The sequence below is a fragment of the Amblyomma americanum genome, unplaced genomic scaffold, assembly GCF_052857255.1.
Source record: "Amblyomma americanum isolate KBUSLIRL-KWMA unplaced genomic scaffold, ASM5285725v1 scaffold_15, whole genome shotgun sequence".
NCBI lineage: Eukaryota > Metazoa > Arthropoda > Arachnida > Ixodida > Ixodidae > Amblyomma > Amblyomma americanum.
The window spans coordinates 634,059-657,843 of NW_027526487.1; positions in this window are offsets into that span (position 1 = coordinate 634,059).

Below are 23,785 nucleotides of genomic sequence, written 5' to 3' on the forward strand. Positions count from 1 at the left end.
TCCTTTCTACTTATTTAATGCAATCTTTAAACGACATATTTACTTGTTTTATTTCCTTGCCACGATATTGAACAGTGCACCTAGAACTGGCTTTACCAAGTGCAGTTTGTTGTTTACTTCATTGTTCCAAGCTTTCTGCCATTTTTACTTAATTGCCTTTCTACTTATTTAATGCAGTCTTTTAACAACATATTTACTTGTTTTATTTCCTTGCCACGAGATTGAGCAGCACACCTAGAACTGGATTTACCAAGTGCAGTTTGTTGTTTACTTCATTGTTCCAAGCTGTCTGCCATTTTTACTTAATTTCCTTTCTACTTATTTAATGCAATCTTTAAACGACATATTTATTTGTTTTATTTCCTTGCCACGTGATTTAGCAGCACACCTATAACTGGCTTTACCAAGTGCAGTTTGTTGTTTACTTCATTGTTCCAAGGTGTCTGCCCTTTTTACTTAATTTCCTTTCTACTTATTTAATCCAATCTTTAAACGACATATTTACTTGTTTTATTTCCTTGCCGCGAGATTGAGCAGCACACCTAGAACTGGCTTTACCAAGTGCAGTTTGTTGTTTACTTCATTGTTCCAAGCTGTCTGCCATTTTTGCTTAATTTCCTTTCTACTTATTTAATGCAATCTTTAAACGACATATTTACCTTGTTTTATTTCCTTGCCACGAGATTGAGAAGCACACCTAAAACTGGCTTTACCAAGTGCAGTTTGTTGTTTACTTCATTGTTCCAAGCTGTCTGCCATTTTTGCTTAATTTCCTTTCTGCTTATTTAATGCAATCTTTAAACGACATATTTACTTGTTTTATTTCCTTGCCGCGAGATTGAGCAGCACACCTAGAACTGGCTTCACCAAGTGCAGTTTGTTGTTTACTTCATTGTTCCAAGCTGTCTGCCATTATTGCTTAATTTCCTTTCTACTTATTTAATGCAATCTTTAAACGACATATTTACTTGTTTTATTTTCTTGCCACGAGATTGAGCAGCACACCTAGAACTGGCTTTACCCAGTGCAGTTTGTTGTTTACTTCATTGTTCTAAGCTGTCTGCCATTTTTGCTTAATTTCCTTTCTACTTATTTAATGCAATCTTTAAACGACATATTTACTCGTTTTATTTCCTTGCCTCGAGATTGAACAGCACACCTAGAACTGGCTTTACCAAAGGCAGTTTGTTGTTTACTTCATTGTTCCAATTGGTTTTCCATTTTTCCTTAATTTCCTTTCTACTTATCAGAACAATCTTTAAACGACATATTTACTTGTTTTATTTCCTTGCCAAGAGATTGAGCAGCACACCTAGAACCGGCTTTACCAAGTTCAGTTTGTTTACTTCATTGTTCCAAGCTGTCTGCCTTTCTTTGCTTAATTTCCTTTGTACTAATTTAACGCAATCCCTAAAGGACATATCTACTTTTTTATTTCCTTGCCACGAGATTGAGCAGCACACCTAGAACTGGCTTTACCAAGTGCAGTTTGTTGTTTATTTCATTGTTCCAAGCGGTTTGCCATTTTTTCTTATTTTCCTTTCTACCTATTTAATGCAATCTTTAAACGACATATTTACTTGTTTTATTTCCTTGCCATGAGATTGAGCAGTGCACCTAGAATTGGCTTTACCAAGTGCAGTTTGTTGTTTACTTCATTGTTCCAAGCTTTCTGCCATTTTTACTTAATTTCCTTTCTACTTATTTAATGCAGACTTTTAACGACAGATTTACTTTTTTATTTCCTTGCTACCAAATTGATCAGCACACCTAGAACTGGCTTTACCAAGTGCAGTTTGTTGTTTACTTCATTGTTCCAGGCTGTCTGCCAGTTTTAAATAATTTCCTTTCTACTTATTTAATGCAATCTTTACACGACATATTTACTTGTTTTATTTCCTTGCCACGGAATTGAGCAGCGCACCTAGAACTGGATTTACCAAGTGCAGTTTGTTGTTTACCCCATTGTTCTAAGCTGTCTGCCCTTTTTACTTAATTTCCTTTCTACTTATTTAATGCAATTTAAAACGACATATTTACTTGTTTTATTTCCTTGCCACGAGATTGAGCAGCACAGCTAGAACTGGATTTACCCTGTGCAGTTTGTTGTTTACTTCATTGTTCCAGGCTGCCTCTCATTTTTACTTAATTTCCTTTCTACGTATTTAATGCATTCTTTAAACGACATATTTACTTGTTTTATTTCCTTGCCACGAGATTGAGCAGCACACCTAGAACTGGCTTTACCAAGTGCAGTTTGTTTACTTCATTGTTACAAGCTGTCTGCCTTTCTTTACTTAATTTCCTTTGTACTAATTTAACGCAATTCCTAAAGGACATATCTACTTTATTTCCTTGCCACGGGATTGAGCAGCACACCTAGAACTGGATTTACCCAGTGCAGTTTGTTGTTTACTTCATTGTTCCAAGCTGTCTGCTATTTATACTTAATTTCCTTTCTACTTATTTAAGCAATCTTTAAACGGCATATTTACTTGTTTTATTTCCATGCCACGAGATTGAGCAGCACACCTAGAATTGGCTTTACCAAGTGCAGTTTGTTTACTTCGTTGTTCCAAGCTGTCTGTCTTTCTTTACTTAATTTCCTTTGTACTAATTTAACGCAATTCCTAAAGGACATATCTACTTTTTTATTTCCTTGCCATGAGATTGAGTAGCACGTCTAGAACTGGCTTTACCAAATGTAGTTTGTTGTTTACTTCATTGTTCCCAGCTGCCTGCCATTTTTACTTAATTTCCTTTCTACTTATTTAATGCAATCATTAAACGATATTTTTACTTGTTTTATTTCCTTGCCACGAGATTGAGCAGCACACCTAGAACTGGCTTTACCAAGTGCAGTTTGTTGTTTACTTCATTGTTCCGAGCTGTCTGCCATTTTTGCTTAGTTTCCTTTTTACTTATTTAATGCAATCTTTAAACGACATATTTGCTTGTTTTATTTCCTTGCCACGAGATTGAGCAGCACACCTAGAACTGGCTTTACCAAGTGCAGTTTGTGTTTTACTTCATTGTTCCAAGGTGTCTGCCCTTTTTACTTAATTTCCTTTCTACTTATTTAATGCAATTTAGGACGACATATTCACTTGTATTATTTCCTTGCCACGAGATCGAGCAGCACACCAAGAAGTGGATTTACCCAGTGCAGTTTGTTGTTTACTTCATTGTTCTAAACTGTCTGCCATTTTTACTTAGTTTCCTTTCTACTTATTTAATGCAGTCTTTTAACGACATATTTGCTTTTTTTATTTCCTTGCTACCAAATTGATCAGCACACCTAGAACTGGCTTTACCAAGTGCAGTTTGTTGTTTACTTCATTGTTCCAGGCTGTCTGCCAGTTTTAATTATTTCCTTTCTACTTATTTAATGCAATCTTTAAACGACATATTTACTTGTTTTATTTCCTTGCCACGGAATTGATCAGCACACCTAGAACAGTATTTACCAAGTGCAGTTTGTTGTTTACCCCATTGTTCCAAGCTGTCTGCCCTTTTTACTTAATTTCCTTTCTACTTATTTAATGCAATTTAAAACGACATATTTACATGTTTTATTTCCTTGCCACAAGATTATGCAGCACACCTAGAACTGGATTTACCCTGTGCAGTTTGTTGTTTACTTCATTGTTCCAGGCTGCCTCCCATTTTTACTTAATTTCCTTTCTACTTATTTAATGCAATCTTTAAACGACATATTTACTTGTTTTATTTCCTTGCCACGAAATTGAGCAGCACACCTAGAACTGGCTTTACCAAGTGCAGTTTGTTTACTTCATTGTTACAAGCTGTCTGCCTTTCTTTACTTAATTTCCTTTGTACTAATTTAACGCAATTCCTCAAGGACATATCTACTTTTTTATTTCCTTGCCATGAGATTGAGTAGCACGTCTAGAACTGTCTTTACCAAATGTAGTTTTTTGTTTACTTCATTGTTCCAAGCTGCCTGCCATTTTTACCTAATTTCCTTTCTACTTATTTAATGCAATATTTAAACGACATATTTGCTTGTTTTATTTCCTTGCCACGAGATTGAGCAGCACACCTAGAACTGGCTTTACCAAGTGCAGTTTGTGTTTTACTTCATTGTTCCAAGGTGTCTGCCCTTTTTACTTAATTTCCTTTCTACTTATTTAATGCAATTTAGGACGACATATTTACTTGTATTATTTCCTTGCCACGAGATCGAGCAGCACACCAAGAAGTGGATTTACCCAGTGCAGTTTGTTGTTTACTTCATTGTTCCAAGCTGTCTGCCTTTCGTTGCTTAATTACCTTTGTACTAATTTAACGCAATCCCTAAAGGACATATCTACTTTTTTATTTCCTTGCCACGAGATTGAGCAGCACACCTAGAACTGGCTTTACCAAGTGCAGTTTGTTGTTTACTTCATTGTTTCAAGCGGTTTGCCATTTTTCCTTATTTTCCTTTCCACTTATTTAATGCAATCTTTAAACGACATATTTACTTGTTTTATTTCCTTGCCACGAGATTGAGCAGCACACCAAGAAGTGGATTTACCCAGTGCAGTTTGTTGTTTACTTCATTGTTCCAAGCTGTCTGCCATTTTTACTTAATTTCCTTTCTACTTATTTAATGCAATTTAAAACGACATATTTACTTGTTTTGTTTCCTTGCCACGAGATTGAGCAGCACACCTAGAACTGGATTTACCTAGTGCAGTTTGTTGTTTACTTCATTGTTCCACGCTGTCTGCCATTTTTACTTAATTTCCTTTCTACTTAATTAATGCAATTTAAAACAACATATTTACTTGTATTATTTCCTTGCCACGAGATTGAGCAGCACACCTAGAACTGGATTTACCCAGTGCTGTTTGTTGTTTACTTCATTGTTCCAAGCTGTCTGCCTTTCTTTACTTAATTTCTTTTGTACTAATTTAACGCAATCCCTAAAGGACATATCTACTTTTTTATTTCCTCGCCACGAGATTGAAATGCTCACCTAGAACTGGCTTTACCAAGTGCAGTTTGTTGTTTACATCATTGTTCCAAGCGGTTTGCCATTTTTCCTTAATTTCCTTTGTACTTATTTATAGCAAGCCTAAAATGACATATATACTTGTTTCATTTCCTTGCCACATGATTTACAAGAACACCTAGCACTGGCTTTCCCAAGTGCAGTTTGTTGTTTACTTCATTGTTCCAAGATGTCTGCCCTTTTTACTTAATTTCCTTTCTACATTTTAATGCAATCTTTAAACGACATATTTACTTGTTTTATTTCCTTGCCGCGAGATTGAGCTGCACACCTAGAACTGGCTTTACCAAGTGCAGTTTGTTGTTTACTTCATTGTTCCAAGCTGTCTGCCATTTTTGCTTAATTTCCTTTCTACTTATTTAATGCAATCTTTAAACGACATATTTACTTGTTTTATTTCCTTGCCACGAGATTGAGAAGCACACCTAAAACTGGCTTTACCAAGTGCAGTTTGTTCTTTACTTCATTGTTCCAAGCTGTCTGCCATTTTTGCTTAATTTCCTTTCTGCTTATTTATGGCAATCTTTAAACGACATATTTACTTGTTTTATTTCCTTGCCGCGAGATTGAGCAGCACACCTAGAACTGGCTTCACCAAGTGCAGTTTGTTGTTTACTTCATTGTTCCAAGCTGTCTGCCATTATTGCTTAATTTCCTTTCTACTTATTTAATGCAATCTTTAAACGACATATTTACTTGTTTTATTTTCTTGCCACGAGATTGAGCAGCACACCTAGAACTGGCTTTACCCAGTGCAGTTTGTTGTTTACTTCATTGTTCTAAGCTGTCTGCCATTTTTTGTTAATTTCCTTTCTACTTATTTAATGCAATCTTTAAATGACATATTTACTTGTTTTATTTCCTTGCCACGAGATTGAGCAGCACACCTAGAACTGGCTTTACCAAGTGCAGTTTGTTTTTTACTTCATTGTTCCAAGCTGTCTGCCATTTTTGCTTAATTTCCTTTCTACTTATTTAATGCAATCTTTAAACGACATATTTACTTGTTTTATTTCCTTGCCACGAGATTGAGCACCACACCTAGAACTGGCTTTACCAAGTGCAGTTTGTTGTTTACTTCATTGTTCCAAGCTGTCTGCCATTTTCGCTTAATTTCCTTTATACTTATTTATTGCAATCTTTAAATGACATATTTACTTGTTTTATTTCCTTGCCACGAGATTGAGCACCACACCTAGAACTGGCTTTACCAAGTGCACTTTGTTGTTTACTTCATTGTTCCAAGCTGTCTGTCATTTTTGCTTATATTCCTTTCTACTTATTTAATGCAATTTTTAAACAACATATTTACTTGTTTTATTTTCTCTCCACGGGATTGAGCAGCACACCTAGAACTGGCTTTACCAAGTGCAGTTTGTTTACTTCATTGTTCCAAGCTGTCTGCCATTTTTGCTTAATTTCCTTTCTACATTTTTAATGCAATATTTAATCGACATATTTACTTCTTTTATTTCCATGCCACGAGATTGAGCAGCACACCTAGAACTGGCTTTACCAAGTGCAGTTTGTTGTTTACTTCATTGTTCCAAGCTGTCTGCCATTTTTGCTAATTTCCTTTCTACTTATTTAATGCAATCTTTAAATGATATATTTACTTGTTTTATTTCCTTGCCACGAGATTGAGCAGCACACCTAGATCTGGCTTTACCAAGTGCAGTTTGTTGTTTACTTCATTGTTCTAAGCTGTCTGCCATTTTTACTTAATTTCCTTTCTACTTATTTATTGCAATCTTTAAACAACATATTATTTTTTTATTTCCTTGCCACGTGATTTAGCAGCAAACCTAGAACTGGCTTTCTTAAGTGCAGCTTGTTGTTTACTTCATTGTTCCAAGCTGTGTGCCATTTTTCCTTCATTTCCTTTCTACTTTTTTAATGCAAACTTTAAACGACATATTTACTTGTTTTAATTCCTTGCCAAGAGATTGAGCAGCACACCTAGAACTGGCTTTACCAAGTGCAGTTTGCTGTTTACTTCATTGTTCCAATGTGTCTGCCCTTTTTACTTAATTTCCTTTCTACTTATTTATTGCAATTTAAAACGACATATTTACTTGTGTTATTTCCTTGCCACGAGATTGAGCAGCACACCTATAACTGGATTTACCCAGTGCAGTTTGTTGTTTACTTCATTGTTCTAAGCTGTCTGCCATTTTTGCTTATTTTCCTTTCTACTTATTTAATGCAATCTTTGAACGACATATTTACTCGTTTTATTTCCTTGCCTCGAGATTGAGCAGCACACCTAGAAGTGACTTTACCAAGTGCAGTTTGTTGTTTACTTCATTGTTCCAAGTTGTTTTTCATTTTTCCTTAATTTCTGTTCTACTTATTTAAACAATCTTTAAACGACATATTTACTTGTTTTATTTCCTTGCCAAGAGATTGAGCAGCACACCTAGAACAGGCTTTACCAAGTCCAGTTTGTTTACTTCATTGTTCCAAGCTGTCTGCCTTTCTTTGCTTAATTTCCTTTGTACTAATTTAACGCTATCCCTAAAGGACATATCTACTTTTTTATTTCCTTGCCACGAGATTGAGCAGCACACCTTGAACTGGCTTTACCAAGTGCAGTTTGTTGTTTACTTCATTGTTCCAAGCGGTTTGCCATTTTTCCTTATTTTCCTTTCTACTTGTTTAATGCAATCTTTAAACGACATATTTACTTGTTTTATTTCCTTGCCACGATATTGAACAGTGCACCTAGAACTGGCTTTACCAAGTGCAGTTTGTTGTTTACTTCATTGTTCCAAGATTTCTGCCATTTTTACTTAATTGCCTTTCTACTTTTAATGCAGTCTTTTAACAACATATTTACTTGTTTTATTTCCTTGCCACGAGATTGAGCAGCACACCTAGAACTGGATTTACCAAGTGCAGTTTGTTGTTTACTTCATTGTTCCAAGCTGTCTGCCATTTTTACTTAATTTCCTTTCTACTTATTTAATGCAATCTTTAAACGACATATTTATTTGTTTTATTTCCTTGCCACGTGATTTAGCAGCACACCTATAACTGGCTTTACCAAGTGCAGTTTGTTGTTTACTTCATTGTTCCAAGGTGTCTGCCCTTTTTACTTAATTTCCTTTCTACTTATTTAATCCAATCTTTAAACGACATATTTACTTGTTTTATTTCCTTGCCGCGAGATTGAGCAGCACACCTAGAACTGGCTTTACCAAGTGCAGTTTGTTGTTTACTTCATTGTTCCAAGCTGTCTGCCATTTTTGCTTAATTTCCTTTCTACTTATTTAATGCAATCTTTAAACGACATATTTACTTGTTTTATTTCCTTGCCACGAGATTGAGAAGCACACCTAAAACTGGCTTTACCAAGTGCAGTTTGTTGTTTACTTCATTCTTCCAAGCTGTCTGCCATTTTTGCTTATTTTCCTTTCTGCTTATTTAATGCAATCTTTAAACGACATATTTACTTGTTTTATTTCCTTGCCGCGAGATTGAGCAGCACACCTAGAACTGGCTTTACCAAGTGCAGTTTGTTGTTTACTTCATTGTTCCAAGCTGTCTGCCATTATTGCCTAATTTCCTTTCTACTTATTTAATGCAATCTTTAAACGACATATTTACTTGTTTTATTTTCTTGCCACGAGATTGAGCAGCACACCTAGAACTGGCTTTACCCAGTGCAGTTTGTTGTTTACTTCATTGTTCTAAGCTGTCTGCCATTTTTGCTTAATTTCCTTTCTACTTATTTAATGCAATCTTTAAACGACATATTTACTCGTTTTATTTCCTTGCCTCGAGATTGAACAGCACACCTAGAACTGGCTTTACCAAAGGCAGTTTGTTGTTTACTTCATTGTTCCAATTGGTTTTCCATTTTTCCTTAATTTCCTTTCTACTTATTAGAACTATCTTTAAACGACATATTTACTTGTTTTATTTCCTTGCCAAGAGATTGAGCAGCACACCTAGATCAGGCTTTACCAAGTTCAGTTTGTTTACTTCATTGTTCCAAGCTGTCTGCCTTTCTTTGCTTAATTTCCTTTGTACTAATTTAACGCAATCCCTAAAGGTCATATCTACTTTTTTATTTCCTTGCCACGAGATTGAGCAGCACACCTAGAACTGGCTTTACCAAGTGCAGTTTGTTGTTTATTTCATTGTTCCAAGTGGTTTGCCATTTTTTCTTATTTTCCTTTCTACCTATTTAATGCAATCTTTAAACGACATATTTACTTGTTTTATTTCCTTGCCATGAGATTGAGCAGTGCACCTAGAACTGGCTTTACCAAGTGCAGTTTGTTGTTTACTTCATTGTTCCAAGCTTTCTGCCATTTTTACTTAATTTCCTTTCTACTTATTTAATGCAGACTTTTAACGACATATTTACTTTTTTATTTCCTTGCTACCAAATTGATCAGCACACCTAGAACTGGCTTTACCAAGTGCAGTTTGTTGTTTACTTCATTGTTCCAGGCTGTCTGCCAGTTTTACATAATTTCCTTTCTACTTATTTAATGCAATCTTTAAACGACATATTTACTTGTTTTATTTCCTTGCCACGGAATTGAGCAGCGCACCTAGAACTGGATTTACCAAGTGCAGTTTGTTGTTTACCCCATTGTTCCAAGCTGTCTGCCCTTTTTACTTAATTTCCTTTCTTCTTATTTAATGCAATTTAAAACGACATATTTACTTGTTTTATTTCCTTGCCACGAGATTGAGCAGCACAGCTAGAACTGGATTTACCCTGTGCAGTTTGTTGTTTACTTCATTGTTCCAGGCTGCCTCCCATTTTTACTTAATTTCCTTTCTACGTATTTAATGCAATCTTTAAACGACATATTTACTTGTTTTATTTCCTTGCCACGAGATTGAGCAGCACACCTAGAACTGGCTTTACCAAGTGCAGTTTGTTTACTTCATTGTTACAAGCTGTCTGCCTTTCTTTACTTAATTTCCTTTGTACTAATTTAACGCAATTCCTAAAGGACATATCTACTTTATTTCCTTGCCACGGGATTGAGCAGCACACCTAGAACTGGATTTACCCAGTGCAGTTTGTTGTTTACTTCATTGTTCCAAGCTGTCTGCTATTTATACTTAATTTCCTTTCTACTTATTTAAGCAATCTTTAAACGGCATATTTACTTGTTTTATTTCCATGCCACGAGATTGAGCAGCACACCTAGAATTGGCTTTACCAAGTGCAGTTTGTTTACTTCGTTGTTCCAAGCTGTCTGTCTTTCTTTACTTAATTTCCTTTGTACTAATTTAACGCAATTCCTAAAGGACATATCTACTTTTTTATTTCCTTGCCATGAGATTGAGTAGCACGTCTAGAACTGGCTTTACCAAATGTAGTTTGTTGTTTACTTCATTGTTCCCAGCTGTCTGCCATTTTTACCTAATTTCCTTTCTACTTATTTAATGCAATCATTAAACGATATTTTTACTTGTTTTATTTCCTTGCCACGAGATTGAGCAGCACACCTAGAACTGGCTTTACCAAGTGCAGTTTGTTTTTTACTTCATTGTTCCAAGCTGTCTGCCATTTTTGCTTAATTTCCTTTCTACTTATTTAATGCAATCTTTAAACGACATATTTACTTGTTTTATTTCCTTGCCACGAGATTGAGCACCACACCTAGAACTGGCTTTACCAAGTGCAGTTTGTTGTTTACTTCATTGTTCCAAGCTGTCTGCCATTTTCGCTTAATTTCCTTTATACTTATTTATTGCAATCTTTAAATGACATATTTAGTTGTTTTATTTCCTTGCCACGAGATTGAGCACCACACCTAGAACTGGCTTTACCAAGTGCACTTTGTTGTTTACTTCATTGTTCCAAGCTGTCTGTCATTTTTGCTTATATTCCTTTCTACTTATTTAATGCAATTTTTAAACAACATATTTACTTGTTTTATTTTCTCTCCACGGGATTGAGCAGCACACCTAGAACTGGCTTTACCAAGTGCAGTTTGTTTACTTCATTGTTCCAAGCTGTCTGCCATTTTTGCTTAATTTCCTTTCTACATTTTTAATGCAATATTTAATCGACATATTTACTTCTTTTATTTCCATGCCACGAGATTGAGCAGCACACCTAGAACTGGCTTTACCAAGTGCAGTTTGTTGTTTACTTCATTGTTCCAAGCTGTCTGCCATTTTTGCTAATTTCCTTTCTACTTATTTAATGCAATCTTTAAATGATATATTTACTTGTTTTATTTCCTTGCCACGAGATTGAGCAGCACACCTAGATCTGGCTTTACCCAGTGCAGTTTGTTGTTTACTTCATTGTTCTAAGCTGTCTGCCATTTTTGCTTATTTTCCTTTCTACTTATTTAATGCAATCTTTGAACGACATATTTACTCGTTTTATTTCCTTGCCTCGAGATTGAGCAGCACACCTAGAAGTGACTTTACCAAGTGCAGTTTGTTGTTTACTTCATTGTTCCAAGTTGTTTTTCATTTTTCCTTAATTTCTGTTCTACTTATTTAAACAATCTTTAAACGACATATTTACTTGTTTTATTTCCTTGCCAAGAGATTGAGCAGCACACCTAGAACAGGCTTTACCAAGTCCAGTTTGTTTACTTCATTGTTCCAAGCTGTCTGCCTTTCTTTGCTTAATTTCCTTTGTACTAATTTAACGCTATCCCTAAAGGACATATCTACTTTTTTATTTCCTTGCCACGAGATTGAGCAGCACACCTAGAACTTGCTTTACCAAGTGCAGTTTGTTGTTTACTTCATTGTTCCAAGCGGTTTGCCATTTTTCCTTATTTTCCTTTCTACCTGTTTAATGCAATCTTTAAACGACATATTTACTTGTTTTATTTCCTTGCCACGATATTGAACAGTGCACCTAGAACTGGCTTTACCAAGTGCAGTTTGTTGTTTACTTCATTGTTCCAAGATTTCTGCCATTTTTACTTAATTGCCTTTCTACTTTTAATGCAGTCTTTTAACAACATATTTACTTGTTTTATTTCCTTGCCACGAGATTGAGCAGCACACCTAGAACTGGATTTACCAAGTGCAGTTTGTTGTTTACTTCATTGTTCCAAGCTGTCTGCCATTTTTACTTAATTTCCTTTCTACTTATTTAATGCAATCTTTAAACGACATATTTATTTGTTTTATTTCCTTGCCACGTGATTTAGCAGCACACCTATAACTGGCTTTACCAAGTGCAGTTTGTTGTTTACTTCATTGTTCCAAGGTGTCTGCCCTTTTTACTTAATTTCCTTTCTACTTATTTAATCCAATCTTTAAACGACATATTTACTTGTTTTATTTCCTTGCCGCGAGATTGAGCAGCACACCTAGAACTGGCTTTACCAAGTGCAGTTTGTTGTTTACTTCATTGTTCCAAGCTGTCTGCCATTTTTGCTTAATTTCCTTTCTACTTATTTAATGCAATCTTTAAACGACATATTTACTTGTTTTATTTCCTTGCCACGAGATTGAGAAGCACACCTAAAACTGGCTTTACCAAGTGCAAGTTTGTTGTTTACTTCATTCTTCCAAGCTGTCTGCCATTTTTGCTTATTTTCCTTTCTGCTTATTTAATGCAATCTTTAAACGACATATTTACTTGTTTTATTTCCTTGCCGCGAGATTGAGCAGCACACCTAGAACTGGCTTTACCAAGTGCAGTTTGTTGTTTACTTCATTGTTCCAAGCTGTCTGCCATTATTGCCTAATTTCCTTTCTACTTATTTAATGCAATCTTTACACGACATATTTACTTGTTTTATTTTCTTGCCACGAGATTGAGCAGCACACCTAGAACTGGCTTTACCCAGTGCAGTTTGTTGTTTACTTCATTGTTCTAAGCTGTCTGCCATTTTGCTTAATTTCCTTTCTACTTATTTAATGCAATCTTTAAACGACATATTTACTCGTTTTATTTCCTTGCCTCGAGATTGAACAGCACACCTAGAACTGGCTTTACCAAAGGCAGTTTGTTGTTTACTTCATTGTTCCAATTGGTTTTCCATTTTTCCTTAATTTCCTTTCTACTTATTAGAACTATCTTTAAACGACATATTTACTTGTTTTATTTCCTTGCCAAGAGATTGAGCAGCACACCTAGATCAGGCTTTACCAAGTTCAGTTTGTTTACTTCATTGTTCCAAGCTGTCTGCCTTTCTTTGCTTAATTTCCTTTGTACTAATTTAACGCAATCCCTAAAGGTCATATCTACTTTTTTATTTCCTTGCCACGAGATTGAGCAGCACACTAGAACTGGCTTTACCAAGTGCAGTTTGTTGTTTATTTCATTGTTCCAAGTGGTTTGCCATTTTTTCTTATTTTCCTTTCTACCTATTTAATGCAATCTTTAAACGACATATTTACTTGTTTTATTTCCTTGCCATGAGATTGAGCAGTGCACCTAGAACTGGCTTTACCAAGTGCAGTTTGTTGTTTACTTCATTGTTCCAAGCTTTCTGCCATTTTTACTTAATTTCCTTTCTACTTATTTAATGCAGACTTTTAACGACATATTTACTTTTTTATTTCCTTGCTACCAAATTGATCAGCACACCTAGAACTGGCTTTACCAAGTGCAGTTTGTTGTTTACTTCATTGTTCCAGGCTGTCTGCCAGTTTTAAATAATTTCCTTTCTACTTATTTAATGCAATCTTTAAACGACATATTTTACTTGTTTTATTTCCTTGCCACGGAATTGAGCAGCGCACCTAGAACTGGATTTACCAAGTGCAGTTTGTTGTTTACCCCATTGTTCCAAGCTGTCTGCCCTTTTTACTTAATTTCCTTTCTTCTTATTTAATGCAATTTAAAACGACATATTTACTTGTTTTATTTCCTTGCCACGAGATTGAGCAGCACAGCTAGAACTGGATTTACCCTGTGCAGTTTGTTGTTTACTTCATTGTTCCAGGCTGCCTCCCATTTTTACTTAATTTCCTTATACGTATTTAATGCAATCTTTAAACGACATATTTACTTGTTTTATTTCCTTGCCACGAGATTGAGCAGCACACCTAGAACTGGCTTTACCAAGTGCAGTTTGTTTACTTCATTGTTACAAGCTGTCTGCCTTTCTTTACTTAATTTCCTTTGTACTAATTTAACGCAATTCCTAAAGGACATATCTACTTTATTTCCTTGCCACGGGATTGAGCAGCACACCTAGAACTGGATTTACCCAGTGCAGTTTGTTGTTTACTTCATTGTTCCAAGCTGTCTGCTATTTATACTTAATTTCCTTTCTACTTATTTAAGCAATCTTTAAACGGCATATTTACTTGTTTTATTTCCATGCCACGAGATTGAGCAGCACACCTAGAATTGGCTTTACCAAGTGCAGTTTGTTTACTTCGTTGTTCCAAGCTGTCTGTCTTTCTTTACTTAATTTCCTTTGTACTAATTTAACGCAATTCCTAAAGGACATATCTACTTTTTATTTCCTTGCCATGAGATTGAGTAGCACGTCTAGAACTGGCTTTACCAAATGTAGTTTGTTGTTTACTTCATTGTTCCCAGCTGTCTGCCATTTTTACCTAATTTTCTTTCTACTTATTTAATGCAATCATAAACGATATTTTTACTTGTTTTATTTCCTTGCACGAGATTGAGCAGCACACCTAGAACTGGCTTTACCAAGTGCAGTTTGTTGTTTACTTCATTGTTCCGAGCTGTCTGCCATTTTTGCTTAGTTCCTTTTTACTTATTTCATGCAATCTTTAAACGACATATTTGCTTGTTTTATTTCCTTGCCACGAGATTGAGCAGCACACCTAGAACTGGCTTTACCAAGTGCAGTTTGTGTTTTACTTCATTGTTCCAAGGTGTCTGCCCTTTTTACTTAATTTCCTTTCTACTTATTTAATGCAATTTAAGACGACATATTTACTTGTATTATTTCCTTGCCACGAGATCGAGCAGCACACCAAGAAGTGGATTTACCCAGTGCAGTTTGTTGTTTACTTCATTGTTCTAAACTGTCTGCCATTTTTACTTATATTTCCTTTCTACTTATTTAATGCAGTCTTTTAAGGACATATTTGCTTTTTTTATTTCCTTGCTACCAAATTGATCAGCACACCTAGAACTGGCTTTACCAAGTGCAGTTTGTTGTTTACTTCATTGTTCCAGGCTGTCTGCCAGTTTTAATTAATTTCTTTTCTACTTATTTATTGCAATCTTTAAACGACATATTTACTTGTTTTATTTCCTTGCCACGGAATTGAGCAGCACACCTAGAACTGGATTTACCAAGTGCAGTTTGTTGTTGACCCCATTGTTCCAAGCTGTCTGCCCTTTTTACTTAATTTCCTTTCTACATATTTAATGCAATTTAAAACGACATATTTACATGTTTTATTTCCTTGCCACAAGATTCTGCAGCACACCTAGAACTGGATTTACCCTGTGCAGTTTGTTGTTTACTTCATTGTTCCAGGCTGCCTCCCATTTTTACTTAATTTCCTTTCTACTTATTTAATGCAATCTTTAAACGACATATTTACTTGTTTTATTTCCTTGCCACGAAATTGAGCAGCACACCTAGAACTGGCTTTACCAAGTGCAGTTTGTTTACTTCATTGTTACAAGCTGTCTGCCTTTCTTTACTTAATTTCCTTTGTACTAATTTAACGCAATTCCTAAAGGACATATCTACTTTTTTATTTCCTTGCCATGAGATTGAGTAGCACGTCTAGAACTGTCTTTACCAAATGTAGTTTTTTGTTTACTTCATTGTTCCAAGCTGCCTGCCATTTTTACCTAATTTCCTTTCTACTTATTTAATGCAATCATTAAGCGACATTTTTACTCGTTTTATTTCCTTGCCACGAGATTGAGCAGCACACCTAGAACTCGCTTTACCAAGTGCAGTTTGTTGTTTACTTCATTGTTCCGAGCTGTCTGCCAATTTTGCTTAGTTTCCTTTCTACTTATTTAATGCAATATTTAAACGACATATTTGCTTGTTTTATTTCCTTGCCACGAGATTGAGCAGCACACCTAGAACTGGCTTTACCAAGTGCAGTTTGTGTTTTACTTCATTGTGCCAAGGTGTCTGCCCTTTTTACTTAATTTCCTTTCTACTTATTTAATGCAAATTAAGACGACATATTTACTTGTATTATTTTCTTGCCACGAGATCGAGCAGCACACCAAGAAGTGGATTTACCCAGTGCAGTTTGTTGTTTACTTCATTGTTCCAAGCTGTCTGCCTTTCGTTGCTTAATTACCTTTGTACTAATTTAACGCAATCCCTAAAGGACATATCTACTTTTTTATTTCCTTGCCACGAGATTGAGCAGCACACCTAGAACTGGCTTTACCAAGTGCAGTTTGTTGTTTACTTCATTGTTCCAAGTGGGTTTCCATTTTTCCTTAATTTCCTTTCTACTTATTTAAACAATCTTTAAACGACATATTTACTTGTTTTATTTCCTTGCCATGAGATTAAGCAGCACACCTAGAACTGGCTCTATCAAGTGCAGTTTGTTGATTACTTCGTTGTTTCAAGCTGTCTGCCATTTTTACTTAATTTTCTTTCTACTTATTTAATGCAATTTAAAACGACATATTTACTTGTTTTATTTCCTTCCCACGAGATTGAGCACCACACCTAGAACTGGATTTACCCAGTGCAGTTTGTTGTTTACTTCATTGTTCCATGCTGTCTGCCATTTTTACTTAATTTCATTTCCACTTATTTAATGCAATTTAAAACGACATATTTACTTGTATTATTTCCTTGCCACGAGATTGAGCAGCACACCTAGAACTGGATTTACCCAGTGCTGTTTGTTGTTTACTTCATTGTTCCAAGCTGTCTGCCATTTTTACATAATTTCCTTTCTACTTATTTATTGCAATTTAAAACGACATATTTACTTGTATTATTTCCTTGCCACGAGATTGAGCAGCCCACCTAGAACTGAATTTACCCAGTGCTGTTTGTTGTTTACTTCATTGTTCCAAGCTGTCTGCCTTTCTTTACTTAATTTCTTTTGTACTAATTTAATGCAATCCCTAAAGGACATATCTACTTTTTTTTTCCTCACCACGAGATTGAACAGCTCACCTAGAACTGGCTTTACCAAGTGCAGTTTGTTCTTTACATCATTGTTCCAAGCGGTTTGCCATTTTTCCTTAATTTCCTTTGTACTTATTTAATGCAAGCTTAAAATGACATATATACTTGTTTTATTTCCCTGCCACATGATATAGCAGCACACCTAGAACTGGCTTTGCCAAGTGCAGTTTGTTGTTTACTTCATTGTTCCAAGTTGTCTGCCATTTTTACTTAATTTCCTTTCTACTTATTTAGGCAATCTTTAAATGACATAATTACTTGTTTTATTTCCTTGCCACAAGATTGAGCAGCACACCTAGAACTGGCTTTACCAAGTGCAGTTTGTTTACTTCATTGTTCCAAGCTGTCTGCCTTTCTTTACTTAATTTGCTTTCTACTAATTTAACGCGATCCCTAAAGCACATATCTACTTTTTTATTTCCTTGCCACGAGATTGAGCAGCACTCCTAGAACTGGATTTACCCAGTGCAGTTTGTTGTTTATTCATTGTTCCAAGCTGTCTGCCTTTTTTACCTAATTTCCTTTCTACTTATTTAAGCAATCTTTAAATGACATAATTACTTGTTTTATTTCCTTGCCACAAGATTAAGCAGCACACCTAGAACTGGCTTTACCAAGTGCAGTTTGTTTACTTCATTGTTACAAGCTGCCTTTCTTCACTTAATTTCCTTTGAACTAATTTAACGCAATCCCTAAAGGATTTCTACTTTTTCCTTTCCTTGCAACGAGATTGAACAGCACACCTAGAACTGGCTTTACCAAGTGCAGTTTGTTGTTTACTTCATTGTTCCAAGCTGTCTGCCATTTTTGCTTAATTTCCTTTCTACTTATTTAATGCAATCTTTAAACGACATATTTACTTGTTTTATTTCCTTGCCTTGAGATTAAGCAGCACACCTAGAACTGGCTCTATCAAGTGCAGTTTGTTGATTACTTCGTTGTTCCAAGCTTTCTGCCATTTTTACTTAATTTCCTTTCTACCTTTTTAATGCAGTCTTTAAACAACATATTTATTTGTTTTATTTCCTTGCCACGTGATTTAGCAGCAAACCTAGAACTGGCTTTCTTAAGTGCAGCTTGTTGTTTACTTCATTGTTCCAAGCTGTCTGCCATTATTGCTTAATTTCCTTTCTACTTATTTAATGCAATCTTTAAACGACATATTTACTCGTTTTATTTCCTTGCCTCGAGATTGAGCAGCACACCTAGAACTGACTTTACCAAGTGCAGTTTGTTTACTTCATTGTTCCAAGCTGTCTGCCTTTCTTTGCTTAATTTCCTTTGTACTAATTTAACGCTATCCCTAAAGGACATATCTACTTTTTTATTTCCTTGCCACGAGATTGAGCAGCACACCTAGAACTGACTTTACCAAGTGCAGTTTGTTGTTTACTTCATTGTTCCAAGCGGTTTGCCATTTTTCCTTATTTTCCTTTCTACTTATTTAATGCAATCTTTAAACGACATATTTACTTGTTTTATTTCCTTGCCACGAGATTGAACAGTGCACCTAGAACTGGCTTTACCAAGTGCAGTTTGTTGTTTACTTCATTGTTCCAAGCTTTCTGCCATTTTTACTTAATTTCCTTTCTACGTTTTAATGCAATCTTTAAACGACATATTTACTTGTTTTATTTCCTTGCCGCGAGATTGAGCAGCACACCTAGAACTGGCTTTACCAAGTGCAGGTTGTTGTTTACTTCATTGTTCCAAGCTGTCTGCCATTATTGCTTAATTTCCTTTCTACTTATTTAATGCAATCTTTAAACGACATATTTACTTGTTTTATTTCCTTGCCACGAGATTGAGCAGCACACCTAGAACTGGCTTTACCAAGTGCAGTTTGTTGTTTACTTCATTGTTCCAAGCTGTCTGCCATTTTTGCTTAATTTCCTTTCTACTTATTTAATGCAATCTTTAAACGACATATTTACTTGTTTTATTTCCTTGCCGCGAGATTGAGCAGCACACCTAGAACTGGCTTTACCAAGTGCAGTTTGTTGTTTACTTCATTGTTCCAAGCTGTCTGCCATTTTTGCTTAATTTCCTTTCTACTTATTTAATGCAATCTTTTAACGACATATTTACTTGTTTTATTTCCTTGCCACGAGATTGAGCAGCACACCTAAAACTGGATTTACCAAGTGCAGTTTGTTGTTTACTTCATTGTTCCAAGCTGTCTGCCATTTTTACTTAATTTCCTTTCTACGTTTTAATGCAATCTTTAAACGACATATTTACTTGTTTTATTTCCTTGCCGCGAGATTGAGCAGCACACCTAGAACTGGCTTTACCAAGTGCAGTTTGTTGTTTACTTCATTGTTCCAAGGTGTCTGCCCTTTTTACTTAATTTCCTTTCTACGTTTTAATGCAATCTTTAAACGACATATTTACTTGTTTTATTTCCTTGCCGCGAGATTGAACAGCACACCTAGAACTGGCTTTACCAAGTGCAGTTTGTTGTTTACTTCATTGTTCCAAGCTGTCTGCCATTTTTGCTTAATTTCCTTTCTACTTATTTAATGCAATCTTTAAACGACATATTTACTTGTTTTATTTCCTTGCCTTGAGATTAAGCAGCACACCTAGAACTGGCTCTATCAAGTGCAGTTTGTTGATTACTTCGTTGTTCCAAGCTTTCTGCCATTTTTACTTAATTTCCTTTCTACCTTTTTAATGCAGTCTTTAAACAACATATTTATTTGTTTTATTTCCTTGCCACGTGATTTAGCAGCAAACCTAGAACTGGCTTTCTTAAGTGCAGCTTGTTGTTTACTTCATTGTTCCAAGCTGTGTGCCATTTTTCCTTCATTTTCTTTCTAATTTATTAATGCAAACTTTAAACGACATATTTACTTGTTTTAATTCCGTGCCAAGGGATTGAGCAGCACACCTAGAACTGGCTTTACCAAGTGCAGTTTGTTGTTTACTTCATTGTTCCAATGTGTCTGCCCTTTTTACTTAATTTCCTTTCTACTTATTTATTGCAATTTAAAACGACATATTTACTTGTGTTATTTCCTTGCCACGAGATTGAGCAGCACACCTATAACTGGATTTACCCAGTGCAGTTTGTTGTTTACTTCATTGTTCTAAGCTGTCTGCCATTTTTGCTTAATTTCCTTTCTACTTATTTAATGCAATCTTTAAACGACATATTTACTCGTTTTATTTCCTTGCCTCGAGTTTGAGCAGCACACCTAGAACTGACTTTACCAAGTGCAGTTTGTTTACTTCATTGTTCCAAGCTGTCTGCCTTTCTTTGCTTAATTTCCTTTGTACTAATTTAACGCTATCCCTAAAGGACATATCTACTTTTTTATTTCCTTGCCACGAGATTGAGCAGCACACCTAGAACTGACTTTACCAAGTGCAGTTTGTTGTTTACTTCATTGTTCCAAGCGGTTTGCCATTTTTCCTTATTTTCCTTTCTACTTATTTAATGCAATCTTTAAACGACATATTTACTTGTTTTATTTCCTTGCCACGAGATTGAACAGTGCACCTAGAACTGGCTTTAACAAGTGCAGTTTGTTGTTTACTTCATTGTTCCAAGCTTTCTGCCATTTTTACTTAATTTCCTTTCTACGTTTTAATGCAGTCTTTAAACGACATATTTACTTGTTTTATTTCCTTGCCGCGAGATTGAGCAGCACACCTAGAACTGGCTTTACCAAGTGCAGTTTGTTGTTTACTTCATTGTTCCAAGCTGTCTGCCATTATTGCTTAATTTCCTTTCTACTTATTTAATGCAATCTTTAAACGACATATTTATTTGTTTTATTTCCTTGCCACGTGATTTAGCAGCAAACCTAGAACTGGCTTTCTTAAGTGCAGCTTGTTGTTTACTTCATTGTTCTAAGCTGTGTGCCATTTTTCCTTCATTTTCTTTCTAATTTATTAATGCAAACTTTAAACGACATATTTACTTGTTTTAATTCCGTGCCAAGGGATTGAGCAGCACACCTAGAACTGGCTTTACCAAGTGCAGTTTGTTGTTTACTTCATTGTTCCAATGTGTCTGCCCTTTTTACTTAATTTCCTTTCTACTTATTTATTGCAATTTAAAACGACATATTTACTTGTGTTATTTCCTTGCCACGAGATTGAGCAGCACACCTATAACTGGATTTACCCAGTGCAGTTTGTTGTTTACTTCATTGTTCTAAGCTGTCTGCCATTTTTGCTTAATTTCCTTTCTACTTATTTAATGCAATCTTTAAACGACATATTTACTCGTTTTATTTCCTTGCCTCGAGATTGAGCAGCACACCTAGAACTGACTTTACCAAGTGCAGTTTGTTTACTTCATTGTTCCAAGCTGTCTGCCTTTCTTTGCTTAATTTCCTTTGTACTAATTTAACGCTATCCCTAAAGGACATATCTACTTTTTTATTTCCTTGCCACGAGATTGAGCAGCACACCTAGAACTGACTTTACCAAGTGCAGTTTGTTGTTTACTTCATTGTTCCAAGCGGTTTGCCATTTTTCCTTATTTTCCTTTCTACTTATTTAATGCAATCTTTAAACGACATATTTACTTGTTTTATTTCCTTGCCACGAGATTGAACAGTGCACCTAGAACTGGCTTTACCAAGTGCAGTTTGTTGTTTACTTCATTGTTCCAAGCTTTCTGCCATTTTTACTTAATTTCCTTTCTACGTTTTAATGCAATCTTTAAACGACATATTTACTTGTTTTATTTCCTTGCCGCGAGATTGAGCAGCACACCTAGAACTGGCTTTACCAAGTGCAGGTTGTTGTTTACTTCATTGTTCCAAGCTGTCTGCCATTATTGCTTAATTTCCTTTCTACTTATTTAATGCAATCTTTAAACGACATATTTACTTGTTTTATTTCCTTGCCACGAGATTGAGCAGCACACCTAGAACTGGCTTTACCAAGTGCAGTTTGTTGTTTACTTCATTGTTCCAAGCTGTCTGCCATTTTTGCTTAATTTCCTTTCTACTTATTTAATGCAATCTTTAAACGACATATTTACTTGTTTTATTTCCTTGCCGCGAGATTGAGCAGCACACCTAGAACTGGCTTTACCAAGTGCAGTTTGTTGTTTACTTCATTGTTCCAAGCTGTCTGCCATTTTTGCTTAATTTCCTTTCTACTTATTTAATGCAATCTTTTAACGACATATTTACTTGTTTTATTTCCTTGCCACGAGATTGAGCAGCACACCTAAAACTGGATTTACCAAGTGCAGTTTGTTGTTTACTTCATTGTTCCAAGCTGTCTGCCATTTTTACTTAATTTCCTTTCTACGTTTTAATGCAATCTTTAAACGACATATTTACTTGTTTTATTTCCTTGCCGCGAGATTGAGCAGCACACCTAGAACTGGCTTTACCAAGTGCAGTTTGTTGTTTACTTCATTGTTCCAAGGTGTCTGCCCTTTTTACTTAATTTCCTTTCTACGTTTTAATGCAATCTTTAAACGACATATTTACTTGTTTTATTTCCTTGCCGCGAGATTGAGCAGCACAGCTAGAACTGGCTCTATCAAGTGCAGTTTGTTGTTTACTTCATTGTTCCAAGCTGTCTGCCATTTTTGCTTAATTTCCTTTCTACTTATTTAATGCAATCTTTAAACGACATATTTACTTGTTTTATTTCCTTGCCTTGAGATTAGGCAGCACACCTAGAACTGGCTCTATCAAGTGCAGTTTGTTGATTACTTCGTTGTTCCAAGCTTTCTGCCATTTTTACTTAATTTCCTTTCTACCTTTTTAATGCAGTCTTTAAACAACATATTTATTTGTTTTATTTCCTTGCCACGTGATTTAGCAGCAAACCTAGAACTGGCTTTCTTAAGTGCAGCTTGTTGTTTACTTCATTGTTCCAAGCTGTGTGCCATTTTTCCTTCATTTTCTTTCTAATTTATTAATGCAAACTTTAAACGACATATTTACTTGTTTTAATTCCGTGCCAAGGGATTGAGCAGCACACCTAGAACTGGCTTTACCAAGTGCAGTTTGTTGTTTACTTCATTGTTCCAATGTGTCTGCCCTTTTTACTTAATTTCCTTTCTACTTATTTATTGCAATTTAAAACGACATATTTACTTGTGTTATTTCCTTGCCACGAGATTGAGCAGCACACCTATAACTGGATTTACCCAGTGCAGTTTGTTGTTTACTTCATTGTTCTAAGCTGTCTGCCATTTTTGCTTAATTTCCTTTCTACTTATTTAATGCAATCTTTAAACGACATATTTACTCGTTTTATTTCCTTGCCTCGAGTTTGAGCAGCACACCTAGAACTGACTTTACCAAGTGCAGTTTGTTTACTTCATTGTTCCAAGCTGTCTGCCTTTCTTTGCTTAATTTCCTTTGTACTAATTTAACGCTATCCCTAAAGGACATATCTACTTTTTTATTTCCTTGCCACGAGATTGAGCAGCACACCTAGAACTGACTTTACCAAGTGCAGTTTGTTGTTTACTTCATTGTTCCAAGCGGTTTGCCATTTTTCCTTATTTTCCTTTCTACTTATTTAATGCAATCTTTAAACGACATATTTACTTGTTTTATTTCCTTGCCACGAGATTGAACAGTGCACCTAGAACTGGCTTTAACAAGTGCAGTTTGTTGTTTACTTCATTGTTCCAAGCTTTCTGCCATTTTTACTTAATTTCCTTTCTACGTTTTAATGCAGTCTTTAAACGACATATTTACTTGTT